At 39.7% G+C, this 20,960-nt stretch overlaps 1 non-coding gene across 1 annotated transcript; it reads left to right on the forward strand.

Annotated features, from left to right (window-relative positions):
- The first annotated feature begins 6,349 nt into the window (after positions 1–6,349).
- On the forward strand, positions 6,350–6,456 carry LOC114372744. The gene has a single exon (XR_003658311.1). It is a non-coding gene; the product is annotated as a small nucleolar RNA R71 (small nucleolar RNA).
- Positions 6,457–20,960: the final 14,504 nt, after the last annotated feature.

Consider the following 20,960-nt stretch of genomic DNA (forward strand, 5'->3'; position numbering starts at 1 on the left):
ATAGGCTTCTAACCGGATCTCATCTAGCTCACTTAGTTGCAACTTCCTTTCCTCTCCAGCCTAATCAATAGAGAAGTTGCAGGTCTTTATAGCCCAGTAGGCTTTGTGCTCTATCTCTACAAGAAGATGACATGCCTTGCCAAAGACAACTCGATAAGGCGACATTCCTATGGGTGCTTTGTAGGCAGTCCTATGCGCCCAAAGAGCATCATCCATCCTGGTGCTCCAATCCTTTCTGTTCGGTTGCACAATCTTCTCTAAGATCCTTTTTATCTCCCTGTTTGAAATCTCAGCCTGTCCATTAGTTTGGGGGTGGTAAGGTGTGGAAATTCTGTGCACGACCCCATACTTTTTGAGCAAGGCATACATGGATCTGTTACAAAAATGGGTGCCTTGATCACTAACGATGGCTCTAGGGACTCCAAACCTGCAAAAAAGATTAGATCTAACAAAATCCACAATAACCTTGGCATCGTTAGTTCTGGTGGGTTTGGCTTCCACCCACTTTGAAACAAGATCAACAACAAGGAGAATATAAACAAAACCAAAAGAGACAAGGAAAGGCCCCATAAAATCTATACCCCAAACATCAAACACCTCACAGAATAACATGGGTTGTTGAGGCATTTGTTGTCTCGATGAAAGTGAGTCGCCTGCTCTCTGATAAGGCTCACAAGTGCTACAGATTCTCCACGCATACTTGAAGATAGTGGGTGTCGCAACCTACCCTTCGGCGAGAGGGCGATGCGTGACTCACGAGTGTGTGCTCCAAGAAAGGAGTACGCGCGGAGTCGCCACCAACGTTTATTTGAGGAAAACGTCGGAAAAACCGGAAAAGACGTGATCTACGAATTCTAAGTGAAAGGTTCGGGAGTTGTATTTAAGCACGGGGAAGGTATTAGCACCCCACACGTCCGTCACAAGAGACGGCAGCCTTTAATCAAATGTGAAAATATGACTTCCATTTATATTCTTTTCCCTTTTTATGTTCTTATGTCTTTTTTATGCCTTTTTATGTTTTTATCTTTTTGCGGTCGACAAGGGTGTTTCCCTTTGCTCCTACGTATTCCTCAATTGTGATGAGGAAATCAGACCTACGTAGTTCTTTTGTGAACAAAGCTTTTTGGTTAAGTTATTTTTTTATCCTTTTTTGCAAGATATGTTTTTTATTGAATGAAAGGTCATTTAAGGCATTGGACCATTAGATAATCTTTCTATTCTTTTGAAAAGTGAGAAAACATTAAGGCATTGGACCATTAATGATTTCCTTATTTTTGAAAGAGGTAACAAAGTTACATATTGGTTTTAAGCTTTTTAGAAATCTACACTTAACCAATAAAAGCGGAAAAGACCATTTCAAGGCGTTGGACCTTTGAAAATGGCTTTGTTAGGCGATGACAAAAGTTTGGTTTATGAATTGATTTTAGCCTTAGTTTCACTTTGGTTATTAGTAGATTCGATTAAGAAAGAGAAATCCCAAAGAAAAACATCGGATTGATTTTTTTTTATTTTACTAAAAGATATTTTTTATTATTATATTATTATTTTACCTCTTTTTGGTTTTCAACGTGGTTACGGCATGACCGAACAGTCGTATTTCATTTTAACAAAAATTAACGGACATTACAATTCAAATGATCGGTGGAAATTTATTTTATTTCTTGATTAGGCGAGAAAATGGCTTAAGTAAATGACTAAAGCACGTCAAAAGGGGGTACGGAAAGTAAATGGGATGAAAATAAAAGTACGCGAAACAAATGAGGACCACTAAGGGTACATAGAATGAATTGAAAAGTTCAATTTTGGGAACTTACCGGTTGAAGACCGAAGAACGATGAAGAACGCCGAAGAACGGTTGAAAATCTTCGCGAAATCACCCACGGAAACGTTACGGAAGCGCCTGGGCTTGGATTTACTTCACGGAAACAATTTTTTTCACTAATTTCATGTGATTCTCGAATTACCAGCAAGGCTGAACATTTTTTCCCTTCACCTCTCCCCCTATTTATAGGAAAATGGGGGAGAAGCTTGCCACCCAGCTCGCCCAGGCGAGCTCAACTTGCCCAGGCGAGCTAGGTTGCTTCCTCCAGAAGCAACCGCCTTCTGGAGGAATTTTCTGAAAGGCCCAAGTGGGCCTGGTCGCTATTTGCACCCCCATTTTTACTAAATGCACCCCTAGCTCTTTTTTGGTGATTCTTTTTCCGTAACGTTATGAAACTTTACGAATTTCATAACGATGCTTGTTTTCTTTCTGTAATGTTACGAAACCTTACGGATTACGTAATCATCCCCTTTTTGCCTTCCAGAACGTTACGGAACTTTACGGATTGCGCACTAACACTTCCTTTTAATTTCCAGCATGTCACGGAACTTCACGGATTATGCTACGATGCTTTCTTTTGACTTCCAGCATGTCATGGAACTTCATGAATTGCCTAATGATGGGTGCCAAGTACCTCAAAGTGGTCAAACAAGGGTCGCATCCCAACAACGGATGGTCCCCGGAAGAAATTAGGGTATGACAGTGGGCCAATAGAAACCGAAGTCAAGCACCTTGCGAGTTGTTCTCTGTATGCCAAGATGGCCACATGGTGCGAAAGAATGACAAACAGAAGCAACCAAGTAATTCACAATATTAGCAAACCAAGGAGTGGGGAAGGAATCAGAAATACTATACAGAATGTACAAATGGTCATCCGAAAAATCATCCCGAATGGGTGAGTCCTCAGACGCACACTCAATCCTACTTAGGTGGTCAGCCATGAGGTTCTGTGCACCACTCCGATTACGAATCTCCAAATCAAACTCTTGGAGCCAAAGCATCCACCTGATCAATCTAGGCTTTGATTCAGCCGTTTTCAACAGGTAGGTACTTCAGAGCTGCATGGTCAATATAAACAATAACACGAGTACCAAGTAAATATGAACGAATTTTCTCAAGAGCAAAAACTATCGCTAATAGCTCATTCTCTGTGGTAGTGTAATTTTCTTGAGCAACATCCAAAGTTCTGGAAGCATAGTAGATCACGTGAGGCAGCTTATCAATATTTTGAGCAAGGACAGCCCCCAATGTGTAATTGGATGCATTGCACATTAGCTCAAATGGGGCTGTCCAATCAGGTGCTTGAATGATAGGGGTGGTAGTCACTGCACGCTTGAGGCAATCAAAAGCCTTTTTGCATCGGTCATCAAAATCTAACTCCACCTCCTTTTGCAGTAGATTGGATAGTGGAAGGGCCACTTTGCTAAAATCCTTGATAAAGCGTCTATAAAACCCTGCATGACCAAGAAAAGAACGAACCTCTCGCACGCAAGAGGGGTAAGGCAATTGTGAAATAACATTTATTTTTGGAGGGTCTACCTCTATGCCCCTACTGGAAATGATATGCCCTAAAACTATACCTTGTTCTACCATGAAGTGACATTTTTCAAAATTCAGCACAAGGTTAGTTTCAATGCATCTACTAAGAACTCTATCCATACTATCTAAACATGTATCAAAAGAGGATCCATAAACAGTAAAATCATCCATAAACACCTCTATGCAACTCTCTAAAAATTCACTGAAAATGCTAAGCATACACCGCTGGAAGGTACCAGGGGCGTTGCATAGGCCAAAGGGCATCCTTCTATAGGCAAAAGTGCCAAAGGGACTGGTGAATGTGGTCTTTTCTTGATCCTCAGGAGCAATATGAATTTGTAAATAATCAGAAAAACCATCAAGAAAATAGTAATGAGACTTACCTGCCAAGCGCTCAAGCATTTGATCAATGAGTGGCAAGGGAAAATGATCTTTTCTAGTTACTTGGTTCAACCTCCTATAATCAATGTAGACTCTGCAGTTGTTCATTACTCTTGTGGGGATAAGCTCATCCCTTTCATTCTTAATCACTGTGAGGCCTGTCTTCTTAGGAACCACTTGGACTGGACTCACCCACTGGCTGTTAGAAATAAGGTAGATGATTCCAGCTTGTAAGAGCTTGGTCACTTCCTTTTTCACCATATCTAGAATGACGGGGTTGAGTCGCCGCTGTGGTAGCCTCACTGGCTTAGCTCCATCCTCTAAAAGTATCCTATGCATATAGGTAGATGGGCTAATACCAGGAATGTCTGCTAAAGTCCATCCAGTGGCTTTCTTGTGCTTCTTGAGAACTAGCAACAACTTCTCCTCTTGCTCAGCAGCAAGGGAGGCAGAGATGATCACTGGAAATTTTTCCTTGTCCTCCAAGTAAGCATATTTGAGGGTTACTGGTAGGGGCTTCAACTCTGGTGTGGGTGGTGGCTGAACAATAGGAGGAACCAGGGTAGGAGAAGAAGAAGGTTCCTCAGCCTGTACCTCATAAACCAAGTCAGAAGTATATGAACTTCCTGCAACATGGTTAGTGCATTCTGACTCTAAAAAATCAACATCAAGAAATACAACACCCAGAAAAGCAGAACCAGACTCAAATTCAAATTCACTCTCAGCATAAAAATCAGATACAGGATCAAATTCAAACTCAGATTCAGATTCAATGCATAAGGAATGACAAGTATGCATATCAGATAAAAATGGATGTTTCCTACCATGAAGAACAGAATCAAACATATAATCATCAACAATCTGATTAATTATCTCAGCACAAAAAACAGAATGATCCTGAGATGGATGTTTCATGGCATCAAGAATGTTAAAATAAACAACAATATCACCAAATTCCATAAACAATGTGCCAGCATAAACATCTATCTTGGTTCAGGCTGTTTTCATAAATGGCCTGCCTAAAATAATTGGAGCTGAACCATGGGAAAATCCCTCTTCCATATTAAGAGCATAAAAATCAATATGAAAAATAAGTTCACCAACCCGAACCAGCACATCCTCTATGAAACATGCGGGGTAAGCAACACTTCTATTTGCCAAATGAATCACCACATCTGTAGATTGCAAAGGTCCAAGAGATAAAGAATTGAAAATGGACAGAGGCATGACACTAACTGATGCTCCTAGATCTAGCATGGCATTCTCAAATTTACTGTTCCCAATAATGCAAGGTATACAGAAAGTACCTGGGTCCTTACATTTCTCAGGAATATGAGGAACAGATTTACCTATCAATGCTGACACGTTTCTGCCCATGCTAATCCTTTCATTGCCCTTGAACTTCCTTTTGTGGGTGCACAGCTCGTTTAGAAACTTAGCATATCTTGGAATCTGCTTGATGGCATCTAGTAGAGGTATGTTCACCTCTACTTTTTCTGAAGGTCTCCAAGATCTCTTTTTCTGCTTCTTCCATCTTTTTGTTTGAAATTGCTCTAGGTGGGAATGGAAGAGGGATAGGAGGCTGCTGTGAGTCAAAATTAGTAGAAGAAGGTCCACCTACATGAATATTTTTGTTAGCAAGCTTCCTCTTTTGTGCAACTATCTCAACCTCTTTTTCAGGTGTAGAATGAAGCTTGACAGGTTCAGGTGCAGCTGCTACTACTGGTGGAGGCACTTGAATTTGGTTGCCAGACCTCAAGGTGATGACACTCACATTTTTTTGGATTTTTCACAGTTTATGAAGGCAATTTGTCAGAATTTGGATTGAGCTTGGTTCATCTGAGTAGCCATCTGCCCCATCTGATTTGTTAGACTCTGAATGGAGGCTCTTGTCTCTTGCTGAAATTGCATATTCTGGATGGTCATTTGCCTCACTAACTCTTCTAAGGAAGGTTGAGGAGGAGCCTCAATTGCTTGTTGTCTTTTTTGTGACTGTTGTTGCTGTATTGGAGGAGGAACATATGGCTTGCTTGGACCAGCAGCATTCTAGAAAGGAAGGATAAGCTGTTGTTGTTGTGAAGGACTTGTCCATCTCAGATTTGGATGATTCCTCCAACCTAGATTGTATCTATTGCTTGAAAGGTCATAATTATTTTTCTGTTGTTGGTTTTGCTGCTGAGGAGGTCTATTATAAATGTTTGCAGCATAAGCTTCAGGTTGCTCATTGACTCCAGATTGCTACAAAGAAGGACCGAGATCTGTATGGTGATCTGTAGAAGAACATAGACCACAGACTCTTGCAACAGGTGTAGATTTCTGATTCATGGCAAGCTGAGTTACTAGGTTGACCAAGGCATCAAGTTTTCCTTCAAGCTTTTTATTTTCAGTAGATGAAGATGAATTCGTGGCCACCTCATTGACTCCTCTAAGAACAATAGCATCATTTCTTGCACTGAATTGTTGGGAGTTGGAAGCCATCTTCTCAATCAAATTCCTAGCCTCAGCAGTGGTCATATCACCAAGAGTTCCACCATTGGCAGCATCAATCATACTCCTCTCCATGTTGCTAAGTCCCCATAGAAATATTGAAGAACGAGTTGCTCAGAAGTCTGGTGGTGAGGACAGCTTGCACACAATTTCTTGAATCTTTCCAAGTACTCATACAAGCTTTCTCCACTAAGTTGCCTGATGCTTGAAATGTCTTTTCTGATGGCAATGGTCCTAGATGCAGGGAAGAATTTCTCCAAGAACACCTTCTTGAGGTCATCCCAGCTGGTAAAGGACCTGGGAGCAAGGTAGTACAACCCATCTTTCACCACTCCCTCCAGAGAATGAGGAAAAGCTTTTAAAAAGATATGATCTTCCTGGACATCATGGTGTTTCATGGTGGAACAAACATCATGGTGTTTCATGGTGGAACAAACAATATGAAACTCCTTAAGATGCTTATGAGGATCTTCACCTACAAGACCATGAAACTTGGGCAGCAAATGTATTAGTCCAGTCTTGAGAACATATGGAACACCCTCATCAGGATATTGAATGCACAAGCTTTCATAAGTGAAATCAGGTGCAACTATCTCCCTCAGAGTCCTCTCACGAGGTGGAGGTTGAGCCATGTTCTCAGTATGAAAGTTAGTAGTGGAAGTTATGGTCGTATTAAGTTTTGCTAAAAACAAGTTCCCAAATTTTTTGTTTCTCTCAAATACTGCCACACCAAGTGCTCCTGGTATTTTTCACACAAAATATGGATCAAAAGAAGCCACCACACAAAAAATCAGCCAAAAACAACAACTCTAAGTATCTAAACAAAAATCGCTAATTAAATTGCAAAATCAGTCGCTAATCACTGTTCAGCACTGTTCACAGCAAAACAAAAAGTTGAATCAGTCGCTAAATAGGGAATGCGATTGAAATGCAAAACAGAACGCTACACAAAATAAGATAACTAAACACTATTATGAACCTTTGGCCCACTGCTCCCCGGCAATGGCGCCAAATTTGATCGAGGCCGTACCCGAATCAAATAAACATTAAAAAAAATGTAGTATCTAGGAAGTGATCCTAGGTTGTCTCCCAACGAGCAATGGTCAACCAAACGTTCATAATAGATAGTAATAAAATAGTAACGAATTGGGGGGTTGTTTGTTTTTGTAATTTAAACAGCGAGCAAATTTTAATTAGAAAATATTAGAATTAAAACACGTTGTTTCCCTTTGATTCACAAGCAAGTCTCTTATCCTTGGTTATGAGAATTTATCCTTTATCAGTTCAACCACTTAATCCAACCCTAAATTAAATTACTAAGCGAAATTTAACATAAGGCTGTCATTATGTGATTAAGCAACACATACACCAATTAATCATGAACGGAATTGATCTTTAAGCATGAACGTAAATTAAGCGCAGAGACAATTAATCAAGCACTAAGCATGCATGGATTAATAGCAACAAATATAGAGTAATTGGTGAAGAGGAAAAACTGATCAGAATTCAATAGTAATAACAAAACCTCAAAGAGAGTTGTGCTTGATCCTCAAGAGAAAACAATGTTGGAGACTTAGCCTTCCATTAATCAGTAGAAAATGAATTTGCAGATTGAAGCATAAAACGAAATTGCAGATTGAAGTCGAAAAAAAATTTATTGCTACGTGAATAGTATGCATGAACCGTAAAAACTGGAATTGCAGAACCTCCAATTATTCTCCAAAATGAAAAAGACTCTTAAAACTTAAACCTTGGTGCTGTTATATAGGTTCTCAGCCCCCAAAGCTTACAAATTTGTTTTAAGTCCAAGCCCATAAATAAAATAAAGTCTGGGCAAGATAAGATAAGATAAAATCTAGATGAAATAATATCTAGATGAGATAAAATCTAGATAAGATAAGATTTGATAAAATAAAATGGTATGCTCTCTTCAAGTCCAAGCCCAATTCCGGATTCAAGCCCAATTGTTTATAATTCTCCTAAAATTAAATTAAAAACACAAAATTAATCCAGTAGGCCCAAATGATAAAACTGCTTAATTAATTTGACAATTAAGGCTAATCAGTAATTAAAATGGTGACAAAAAGGGTTAAGAAATAGGAGAAAATGATGACACATCACAGATATCAAGGAAGGATCATTACCCAAAGCCTCACGCTCACTGTTTCACTCAAGCACAAGTGTTTAGGTTTTCTATCAAACAACAACCAACATAAGTCTCAATCTTTGCACTTCATCTCATATCATACAGTCAAGAACACACAAATGAAATCCGAAGGACTTTTCTAGGCTTGTAACGAGGCTGGGATGCAACAAATCATGGTTTTTCTAGGATGTAAAAGCTTAGGTTCTATGAGAGCATTCATCCTTATATCATCCTTTTTCTTTTTATTCTAGCTCTATTAATTGCCTTTCCGCACTTAGCTTTTCTTTTTCTTAATTAGCAGCACACACTTTTATTTTATACTTACAGTTTTTTTTAGATACTAGCTGACTGTGTGTGCTACTCTTTTCTTACCATTACAACCTTTCACCCCATAATTCCCCCAAATTTGGGAAAATTTGCTTTGAACCAAAATTTCCTTTTATGAATGATGCTCTCCTACAACCTAAGACAAGGTAGAAGGAGATAAACTGTACAGGCTCAAGGTTCAATCAAACAATCATACTTTCAGCTCAAAATGGGTGCAAGGGATGAATCAATCATGCACAAGGTAAGCTTTTTAGCTAAGTGGCTATCTTCAATCAAAGCATGGCCTTCATTCCATATTCAGAGATTCCTGCAAAAACCATTACTTAATGTTAGTCGTTCTCTCACAATTAAAGATCACACTCTCACCGGGTTGCTGCTAATGCGTTCCTTCACAATGAACCTGCAAACCAACTAACATTTTCAGTCATGATCCTAATTCCATGTTCTTTCTCTTCTAATGACTGCATGCTCATGCAAGGCATATGATCCACGCATTTCAATTCACTCACATCATACAATTGATCAATTCAAACCAATCATAAACACTAAATTCCAAAATCAAGCATCAACCACTGGATAATAAAAGTGCACTATTCAATCAAGCTTTGTACAAGCTATCAACCAAATAAAAACTATAAACTGAAATTTAAAAGCTGAAACATAAACATAAATCTAAATTATCAAATGTACTAAAGACGAGATAATAATAAAACTATTCAAAAAGAAGGGAAATAAAAATCCTGATCCTGTCAATGATCCTGTGCATGCTCATTCAGGTCCAGTGCTGGTGCAGATGATGGATCCTGTGAAAGAGGCAGGTCCGAAACTAGTGCAGATGGCTCAGGTTGAGGAGATATAGCTGGATCAACCTAAAAAAGAAAGGGCTCAGATGGAGAGGGCTCTGATGCTGTAAAATCCTCCTGAACCTGTACAACAACTGGATCAGACTATAAAGTGAATGGCTCAGGAGGTGTAGGCTCTGTGGCCTCTGGAATGTCCTCCTGTTGATCCTGCTGAGGCTCCTGGGCTACGGAGGCCTCACCCCCTCCCAAAGGAGAAGGCTGGACTCCTGGCTAGGCCATCTACTGAATAAATTCTTCAACGCTCATAACCAGCCGCTAGTGGACCACATTCCGCAAGCTCTGCATGATCAGGAGCTGGCCCTGATGTAGGCTCTATAGCATAGAAAAGAATGGCTCAGAGCTTTGAGAATAAGGATTCGGAAGAACTGGAGTTACTGGTGCTGGAGGGAGAAGAGAGATAGAAGGAGCTGATGTAGAAGGAGTTGAGGTAGGGGGAGTTGAAGTAGATGGTGCCTCAGATCCTCTGGGCTAGATTTACGGGTTCCTCGAAAAGTGACCGAAGGATCATCTAGGTTCCAGAAATTCTTTTTAATATAAGCCAAATTAATGGTTGGGCTCAGGGATTCAAAGGTCAGAGAATCAGATGTGACTCCTCGGGCCTTGCATAAAGCAGTAATAAGGGCTAGAAAACCTAGCCTCGAGGAGTCATGTTGTGCGATGAGAGAAATCTGACTTGAGATGAGGGATCCCAAGTTCTTATTCATCTGCTTTACAAGCCCGTAGATTAACTTAGCCCTATCCAAAGTAATATTTGAAGTATGAGATGTCGAGGCTAAGTTAGAAAAAGATAGAACACTCTAGTTTTGGGCCAAAGTAGTAAGATTCTTCCTCAAAATCTTCTGAGGCAGCCCATTTGCATTTAGCCCAAATCCCCTCCTAGGGATACATAGACAACTTGCAAGCTCTTGAGGATTTGGCCTGAACCTGCAAAACCTGGAGTAAGAGGGCAAGCTCTCATTCCTCAATGACCACTGGTGTCTTCAACAAGGTGTTGAGGGCATCATCATCAAATTTAATTAGGTGCCCTCGCTCCCTCACCTGCTTTGGTGATTTATCTTCTATGGAAGTAATGTCTTCCAAGGTTATTTTGATGATGCCAAAGAATCAAGAGTCAAGCAAAATCCAAAGATTCAAGAATCAAGATTCAAGAATCAAGTTTCAAGAATCAAGAGAAGACTCAATCAAGATAAGTACTAAAATTTTTTTTCAAAATATTGAGTAGGACAAGAAGTTTTCACAAAATCATTACCAAAGATTTTTACTCTCTGGTAATCGATTACCAGTGTTTTAAAGCGTTAAGATTTCAAATTTTAAGAGTTATAACTTATGTTTAAAAAATTTTAAAGTATTTTAAACTTGTGTAATCGATTACACAATACTTGAAATCGATTACCAGAGCTTCTAAACGTTTTAATTTTCAAAATTCAAAATGAAGAGTCACATCTGTTGATGTGTAATCGATTACACCTTAATGGTAATCGATTACCAGTGATTGATTTCAAAAAATACATTTCCAAAAGTCACAATTCTTCAAGTGACTTGTTTCTGAAGATTTTTTCAAAATTCACAACTTTTAAAGTAACTAGTTTTAAAGAAATTGCCAAGAGTCACAAACTTTGACTTGAGTCATCAAGAGATTATAAATATGTGACCATGGCATGAATCTTTAACACTATTTACAATCATCTTTGAATCATCTATCTTTCAATCTTTTTCAACATCATCTCTCAAACATCTTTCAATCAATCTTTCAATATCTTTCTACATAATTTTTTGATTCATTTCTCTTCATCTTTCTAAAAGTTTTTTATCAACACTTTCTCTTCCAAGAAAAGTTCTTTGTTCAAAAACTTGTGCTATTCATCTTTTTCATTCTCTTCTCCCTTTGCCAAAAGAACGAAGGACTAACCGCCTGAATTCTTTTGTGTCTCTCTTATCCCTTACAAAAGATTCAAAGGACTAACCGCCTGAGAATTCTTTTGATTCTTCCCTTCCCCTTAAGCAAAAGATTTCAAAGGACTAATCACCTAAGATATCTTTTGTTTCCCCTTACAAAGATTCAAAGGACTAACCGCCTGAGAATTCTTTGTCCCAACACATTGGAGGGTACATCCTTTGTGGTACAAGTAGAGGGTACATCTACTTAGAATTCCTTCACTAATGCCACCTCGATGCTCCCTTCAGAGAAGTTAGTGAGCTCCTTATGCCAATTCCTCCTCTCTATTTCTCTCCTGAATTCATCAAATTCTGTAATGTACAACTTCATATTCCTTTTCGGAAGGATCTTTCGGCCAAGGACATTGTCTACATAGCGGTCCCAGGCATCTTGGGATACAAATCTTGATCTATCATACCTATCCTGGGACACTGAAGCTACTACTTTTCTCTTATGGAAAGCCATCTACAAAACAAAAGAATCATAAGACAAGATTATACAGGATTTATTCAAAGTGAAAAGCAGAAAATAAAACTAAAATTAAGGCTGGGCGCTTAGCACGACGACTGCGCTTAGCGTGCCTTATGAAATTTTACTCATGAGCTAAGCGCGATAGCCACGCGTTTAGCGGTTGAACACAGAAAGACATTTTTCTGCAGAATAGGCTTAGCGAGCAGGCTCGCTCAGCCCAATTCCATAATTTTTAAAGACATAGAGGGATTCGCGCTTAGCGCGACTACTCTACTGGATAGCGCTAGCTTAGCGAGCAAGCTTGTTAAGCCCAATTCCAAGAAATATAAAAACAGAGAGGTAATTGTGCTTAGCGTGACAGGCATGCTTAATGCACAGCAAAACACAAAAATTTTAAGTGTCTGATACACAGCACTCTCTTAGCGCATAGTTGCGCTTAGAGAGTTCAACAGATAATATGAGCACGCTTAGCGCGACAGGCTGCGCTTAGCGTGTTCATCTGGAAATCCAGATGTTCATCGGAAACGATGAACTCGCTTAGTGCAACAAGGCACTTAGCGCGCTCATCGCGATTTCCATAAAAACAGAGGCTTTCTCAGCCCCTCAGTTAGGCCCCTATTAGGCCATCTAACCCTAATCAATACAAGCACATTGCAACCAGGATAAAACCCTAACTCTACTCTAACTAACAACTAACCTAATAGAACTAAGTATTAAAAGAAATTCAACCTAACTCTAACTATGTTGACTAACTTAGCGTTCAAAACTAAAAATGAAAATGAAAACAAGGTCAAGAAGCTTACTTGGATTATTGGAAGTAGTTGCGAAAAAGAAGCAGATGCAGACACTACAGGAATGTGAGCAAAATGAAGATGAATGCAAAGAGTGAGAAAGATGCTTTGTAAGAGTGAAATGGTATTTGCCTAAGGCAATTGTGCCATATTATTTTTTGCAGTTTCATATGGCTTGCTTAGCGCACAGCCGCGCTTAGCGAGTCCATATGACGTTTGAGTTTTAAAGGCCCATACGCTTAGCGTGTCTGCTCGCTAAGCCCAATTCAAAATAAAAACAATCTAGAGAAGTTTTTGGGCTTAGCGCGAAGATATGCGCTTAGTGCATTCTATAGCTCTGATTGGTCTTGCAACTCTCGCTTAGCGGGCCGAGGGGCGCTTAGTGAATAGAATGCTCCTTAATTGCAGTGATGGCCACGCTTAGCGCAAATCGAAAGAATTAAATTCCATAGAGGTTTGTGCTCTTAGTGAGTCTATGCGCTTAGCCCAATTCCAAAAATTAAATTCCAGAGAAGCTTTTGGGCTTAGCGCAACAAATGGGCTTAGCGAGAACGTTCAGCGAATGATCAAGGGTCAATGCGCTTAGCGTGTGAAGAAAATGGCACTTAGCACGAGTGCTGCGCTTAGCAAGTGGACAACAAAAAAAAAATTAAGTTATTTTTCTATCGACAACTTCACAAAAACTATTTTAACCCCTTTTTCCAATGCTAAACATGCTGAATTCATACAATCATAAACAATCAACTTAACTAAATGCAATAAAGACAAAATTAAAAAAGGGTTGGGTTGCTTCCCAATAAGCGCTCATTTAACGTCATTAGCTTGACGCATAGTTCTTTGTTATCCTGGATCACTCTTGGTTCTCTCCTTCAGAACCTTCTCATCAAACTCCTTCACCTGTAAACAAATATTCTGGTCCAACAATTTTCTTTCTTCATTAAATAGATAAAAGTTGATCTGTTGGTCTTCAATACCCATTTCTAACTTTTTCTTCCCCATGTCCACTACACAGTTTTGCAATAGACATAAATGGACGTCCCAAAATTAAGGGAATATCTGCATCTTCCTCAATGTCCATTACAACAAAGTCACTAGGAAAGATAAGATGCTTGACCCGTGTAACACCCTAAAATATTATTAGCAATTATAATTGATGTTTGATTTTATTTGTTGTGTTATTTTATCCATGTTTTATTTTTAAGAAGGTTAGTTTAGTTATTAGAGGGGTGTGGATAGTTAAAACTCTAGCTTCTCAAAGAAGCCTTTCAAGGAAGCTTCTCAAGGAAGCCTCACGAGAAAGCTTGTCAAGGAAGCTGTCTTGGTAAAAGTGCCCTCCTACATTCGTTAACCGTTGGATCGTCTCGAAATTTAGTCTGAAAGTTCAGAGGACAGATGTCCACGATCTGACCGTTGCGATCTGTGATATGTCTTCGGTTGTGTGAGAAACTTCTCTTTTCCCAACAGCAGAAACACTTGAGTGTTTCAAGTCTTGTTTTTCGTGTAGCCTTGACAGCCATTCCTTTCTCCTTCTTTCTTCCAAAACCCTTCCCCAATGTCCCAAGCTTCTTCTTCACCACCCACAAAAACCAGTAGCTTCCATGGACCTCCGTTGTTCTCCGTTGAAACCCCACACCGAGAGGAGCCCTTCAATCGGAGCGGAATCTTCCAAGCTTGTCTCGCGGTTTTGGTAGAGAATGAAGCCCAATCTGACCTTCACAGTTTTCTTCGAGGAAACCGTGATTCTACGCTTGTTCCTTGTTAGTTTCAACTTGTCTTTGCATCTTTTTTGTCTTTGCAACCACCATTGTATATTTTACGTGTCCTTTGAAAAACCATAGAGAAAGAGACTTTGTAAACGTTATCTTTTTTCTGAAATGGGTGTTATTTTCGTGACCTTCATTGAACCCCGATCACATTGGCGTGATTGGAATTTCAAAATGATGTTCCTTTTGTAGAATCCAAAACGCCTTTAGCCTTTTTATGTAGTGACATGAGTATTTGACTCAGAGTATTGTTGTTAACCTTATTTCTGAAATCCATAGTAATTTCCTTCGTTTTGGCGTAATAGAGACTTGCGTTGGACCGATAAGCGTGAAAGAAAGAGAGGCCTCTAAGTGATGCAAAGAGGAAATGATGGGGAGCTCACGATAGGTGAGGGGAGTTTATTACAAAATTTACCATTTTGACACCATAGTTAGGGTAAGGGGACCTAGCTATGAGAATATATGCCTGTCCCTATTGCATGCTGATTTTCCTTTATAGAAAACAACGTTTTTAACTAATGGGATGCGATATATTTATTGTTGATGAATGGAATTATTGTCTTTATTTGACTTGTGTTGTTTGAAGACCTGGGGAGTGTGAATCTCAGGCATGAAAGAAATATGTATATGCGGAATGCGACTTACTGTTGATGTTGCTATTGATGACTTTAATTGATATGTGGTGATGTTGATATTTATGATGATATTGATTTGAGATGATGTTGCTAATGAAGATCATGTCAACATGAATTGATGTTGTTATTGATGATTATATGAATATGAAATGAGGTTGTTGTTGTTGTTGATAACGTCATTGAGATGAGATGATGTTTATGTTGAGAATGATATTCAAATGGAATGTTGATGATGTTGGAAATGCATTGAGATGTGCATGTTGTGTATGTTCATAGGGGGTGCAGTGACCTTGTCGGATGTCCCTTGTGTGGGAAACTAGAGTGGTTAAATAATTTAAGCATTTATGAGGGGATGCTTAGGCACTTTAATTCATCCATGGTCATGTACTTGACGATGCCCATGTTTCATACGTTGGATGTTGTGTATGTTTGTGGGGGGGGGGTGCAGTGACCTTCTCAGATGTCCCTTGTATGGGAAACTAGAGTGGTTAAAGAATTTAAGCATTTATGAGGGGATGCTTAGGTGCTTTAATTCATCCATGGTCATGTACTTGACGACGCCCACGTTCATACATCGTATGTTGTGTGTGTTCATAGCGGGTGCACTGACCTTGTCGGATGTCCCTTGTGGGGGAAAATAAAGTGGTTAAAGGATTTAAGCATTTCTGAGGGGATGCTTAGGCGCTTTAATTCATCCATGGTTAGGTACTTGACGATGCCCATGGTTCATGCCTCATATGACACGGGAAATAGTATAAACTGTGGCAGTATGTACTTTGTACTAGGGGGTGTGTCACCTAGTAGGGAACTCCCTTGTGGCCCAGGCTGATCACCGGGGGGGGAGGGGGGGAGTTACGGTGCACGACTGGGTGGCCTCGACAAAATACTGCATGGTTTCCTAAGTGAGGTGTCAACACGCTTAGTCTATTTCCTTGGTATTGGATACGGTACGTACCATATTGCATCTGAGAGTTGAGGTCAGGTGCATGCATCATTCTGAGCATAGTTGATAGGATCCACGGATGGATGATGAATAATTGTTGAATGTGTGTGTTGATTAATGAATGTGGTGTAAGCTCATGATGTTTGCCTATGTTTTCTTACTAATTGTGGTTATTTGGATTTTAGTATTGGTCCTTTTTATAATGAACTCACCCTTGCAATTTTGTATTGTGTCGTTGATACCTGTGACAATCGCAAACTATGTTCGTGGGAGTAGAATGACAGCAGTAAGGTGCAGGAAGTGAGATTCTGTTGTGGAGCCACCGAGCTGACGTGACAACGTTGGGATTAGATTTGGGAGAGAGTTATGTTTTGTTAATCAACTCCTCCACAGTTGGTTCATGATTCCTTTTGTTGAACTAAAGATGTAAATCTCATATTTTAATTATATGTATGAACAGACTGGTGTAAGCTCCATTTAAGCTTGTAGGCCTAGGATCTTCATCATCAATGGATTCCTTTGCTTCATGGAAGATGAATGGCAACGGAATGGAGAAGGAAGAGAGAGAGGAGACACCACTTCAAGGAGAAGATAAGTCTAGAAGAAGCTCACCACCATAGGAGGCCATGGATAAGAGCTTGGAGGAAGAATGAGATGAATGAAGGGAGAGGAAGAGAGGAGCACGAAATTTTGTGCTCTAAAAGAGCTTTGAAATCTGAAGTTTAATATTCAAATGATCAAAGTTGAAAAAAGTGCACACACATGACCTCTATTTTATAGCCTAAGTGTCACACAAAATTGGAGGGAAATTTGAATTTCAATTCAAATTTCACTTGAATTTGTGGAGCCAAAATTTTACTAATTATTATTATTGAATTTTAGTTATGGTTCAGCCCACTAATCCAAGATCAATTTCAAGATTCTCAACTAAGTGTACTTAGGTGTCATGAGGCATGTAATGCATGAAGGACATGCACAAAGTGTGACTATATGATGTGACAATGGGGTGTAGTAAGCAAATGCTCACCTCCCACTCCAAAATTTAATTGGATTGGGCTCCTCCAATTCAATTAAATTTATTTCCAACCACACACATCAAATATTCACTTAGTGCATGTGAAATTACAAAACTACCCCTAATACAAAAACTAGTCTAGGTGCCCTAAAATACAAGGGGTGAAAAATCCTATATTTCTACGGTACCCTACCTAAAATATGGAGCCCTAAATACAAGGACCAAATATTATGACATCCTAGTCTAATATGTACAAAGATAATTGGACCCAACCTTGGCCCATGGGCTCAGAAATCTACCCTGAGGTTCATGAGAACCCTAGGGCCTTCTTCAGCAGCTCTAGCCCAATCCTCTTGGAGCCTCTTGATTATGGCTCTAGTGACTGGTCCCTTCCTAGGAAGGGTTGCATCATCCCCTTCCCCTAGAAGAGGATTTGACCACAAATCTGTTAGTTCCTCCTCCTCAATATCAGCTCCACCTGCAAAAGGAATTAAATCAGAAATGTTAAAAGTGGTGCTGACTCCATACTCTTCTGGGAGGTCCAACCTATACGCATTGTTATTGATCCTCTCCAAAACCTGAAAAGGTCCATCCCCTCTAGGGCTAAGCTTGGATTTCCTTTGAGTAGGGAATCTATCCTTCCTAAGATGGAGCCAAACCTAGTCACCCTCATTAAGAACTAGCTCTTTTCTTCCTCTATTGCCTTTAGTTGAATACACCTTTGTTTGGTTCTCTATTTGGAACCCTCTCATGCAACTTCTTTAAAAACTCTGACCTAGATTCCCCTTCTTTATGTATAAAAGAAGTGTCCAGTGGGAGGGGAATGAGGTCTAACGGTGTTAGGGGATTGAACCCATAGACAACCTCAAAAGGGGACTGCTAGGTGGTTCTATGAACCCCCCTGTTGTAGGAAAATTCTACATGAGGAAGATACTCATCCCAAGACTTATGGTTGCCTTTCAGAAGAGCCCTTAAAAGGGTGGATAAAGACCTATTCACTATCCACCACCACAAAGAAAGAGTCTACACCTCTTATAAAGTGCCCATGAGGCATCAACCTAGACTTGGCTTGTAAACAAGCCACACACCTAGTGCAATGCTTATGGACATCTTTCTTCATATGGGGCCAATAAAAATTTTCTTTGAGTATGACAAGGGTCTTATCTATCCCAAAGTGGCCCATGAGCCCACCCTCATGTCTCTCTTTCACAAGTAATTTCCTAATGGATCCTTGGGGTATGCAAAGCTTTCCCTCTTTGAACAAATACCCCTCAGCCAAATAGAATCCATCTTGGGCCTTTTTCCCACAACTCTCATAAATGGGAGAGAAATGTTCATCTAAAGCATACAAGTCCCTAATATTATCAAATCCTAAAATTTGAGCTCCTAGGGAGCAAAACAATGTGTGTCTCTTAGAGAGGGCATCAGCTACCACATTTGTTTTTCCCTTTTTGTATTTGATAACATATGGAAATTGCTCTAGGTACTCTACCCATTTTGCATGCCTCTTGTTTAACTTGCTTTGCCCTCTAATGTACTTAAGTGATTAAGGATCACTATGAATGACAAATTCCTTGGAAACAAGGTAATGTTCCCAAGTTTGGAGGGCTCATATTAAGGCATAAAGTTGTTTATCATAGGTGGGGTAGTTGAGTGTGGCACTATGAAGTTTTTCACTAAAATAAGCAATAGGGTACCCACCTTGTAACAATACAGCTCCAACTCCCACTCCAGAGGCATCACATTCTAGCTCAAAAGTTTTAGAAAAGTCAGGAAGAGCTAGAACAGGTGCCTTAGTAAGCTTTTCTTTGAGCAAAGCAAAGGCTTGCTCTTGTTTTTCACCCCAAGTAAATGCCACATTCTTCTTTACCAGCTCATTGAAAGGTGATGCAATTGTAGAGAAACTAGGAACGAACCTTCTATAGAAGCTTGCTAACCCATGGAAGCTCCTAATATCTCCCACACTTTTTGGGGTGGGCAATTCTTGGATGGCCTTGATTTTCTCAGGTCCACTTGGACCCCATTTCTACCAACTACAAAACCTAAGAAAACTATATTATCTACACAAAAGGTACACTTCTCTATATTTGCATAGAGGGTGTTTTTCCTAAGGACTGAAAGAACTTGTTTGAGATGTCCTAAGTGATCATCTAGGCTCCTATTATACACTAAAATATCATCAAAATAAACAACTACAAATCTACCTATGAAATCCCACAAGACATGATGCATAAGCCTCATAAAGGTGTTTAGTGCATTAGTGAGCCCAAAAGGCATCACTAGCCATTCATACAAACCAAACTTGGTCTTCAAAGCAGTTTTCCACTCATCACCCTTTTTCATCCTGATTTGGTGATAACCACTTTTAAGATCAATTTTTGAAAAGATATTGGCATCATGCAACTAATCAAGCAAATAATCAAGTCTAGGAATGGGGTGTCTATACTTTACAGTGATGTTATTGATGGCCCTGCAATCTGTACACATTCTCCATGTACCATCCTTTTTAGGCACCAACAACACTAGCACAGCACATGGGCTTAGGCTCTCTTGGACCCAACCCTTCTCCAACAATTCTTTAACCTGAGACTCTATCTCCTTAGTCTCCTGAGGGTTAGTCCTATAGGTTGGCCTATTAGGAAGGCTTGCTCCTGGGACTAAATCTATTTGGTGTTCTATTCCCCTTAAAGGAGGTAGCCCAGGGGATATCCCTTTGGGAAATATATCACCAAATTCATGTAAGAGTTCTTGGACCTTTGGGGGTAACGTCTCAAGTGTAGGAATTGTGGTATTGCTAAGGGATGTTTCCCTTGATAGGAGAAGGTAGGAAGATTGTTTAAGAAGCAGTGCTCTTTTAATATCACCTTTTGTTGCAAAATGATTTTCCTTCTTAACAATCTTCTTGGAGGAATCCTTTCCCTCTTTTTCCTTCCCCCTGGCCTTTGAAGACAAGGCCTTACTATCCTTCTTTTTCTTTTGTTTTTCAAATTTTTCTTCCTCATCCCTCTTATCTTTCATAGTTAGTTGATCTTTGGCCACCTGTGAAGGTGTTTGAGGATGCAACACAAATTTAGTGCCAAGATGGGTGAGGGTAATCTCGTTAGTTAGGCCATTATAAATGATTTTCCTATCAAATTGCCACGGCCTTCCTAAAAGAATATGTCCTGCCTCCATGGGAACTATATCATAATTAACTTCATCCTTATATGTCCCAATGGAGAAAGGTACCTTCACTTGTTGGTTAACTATCCTTTTCCCTTGCTCATTGAGCCATTGAAGTTTATAAGGTTTTGGGTGGGGAATGATAGTGAGGTTCAACTTGGAAACTAATCTTGTGCTACAACAATTGCAACAAGATCCTCTTTCCACAATGAGAGAACAAGTTTTATCTAAAATTTTGCATCTTGTATGAAAGATGTTCTCTCTTTGGGATTGAGATAGATCACAAGATTGACCTCCAAGGAGCCTTCTAACCATTAAGAGGTCACCTTCTTCATGGGGGTAGACTTCCTCACTAGACTCTTCACCCCTTACTTCATCTTCACTACCACTAGAGGAAGAGCAAGAAGTAGTCTCCTCTTGACTACTATAAATGTCTTGACCCCTCATGATCATGGTTTTCTTTGTGGGGCATTGAGAAGCAATGTGACCTCTCCCAAGACATTTGAAGCATTTAATGTTGCTAGTCCTTTCTTGGGAACTAGTCTTAGGGGTGTATTTCTCTATGGTCTTACCCTTATCTTCCTTGGGTTTTGAAGGTGCAGCCCCCAAAATTCCATGGGCTTGGTCCTTCCTTGGATAAGAGTGAGAGCCATAAGATTTTGAAGAAGGCTTTCTTTTA

Source organism: Glycine soja, chromosome 10 (genome assembly GCF_004193775.1).
Source record: "Glycine soja cultivar W05 chromosome 10, ASM419377v2, whole genome shotgun sequence".
Lineage (NCBI taxonomy): Eukaryota > Viridiplantae > Streptophyta > Magnoliopsida > Fabales > Fabaceae > Glycine > Glycine soja.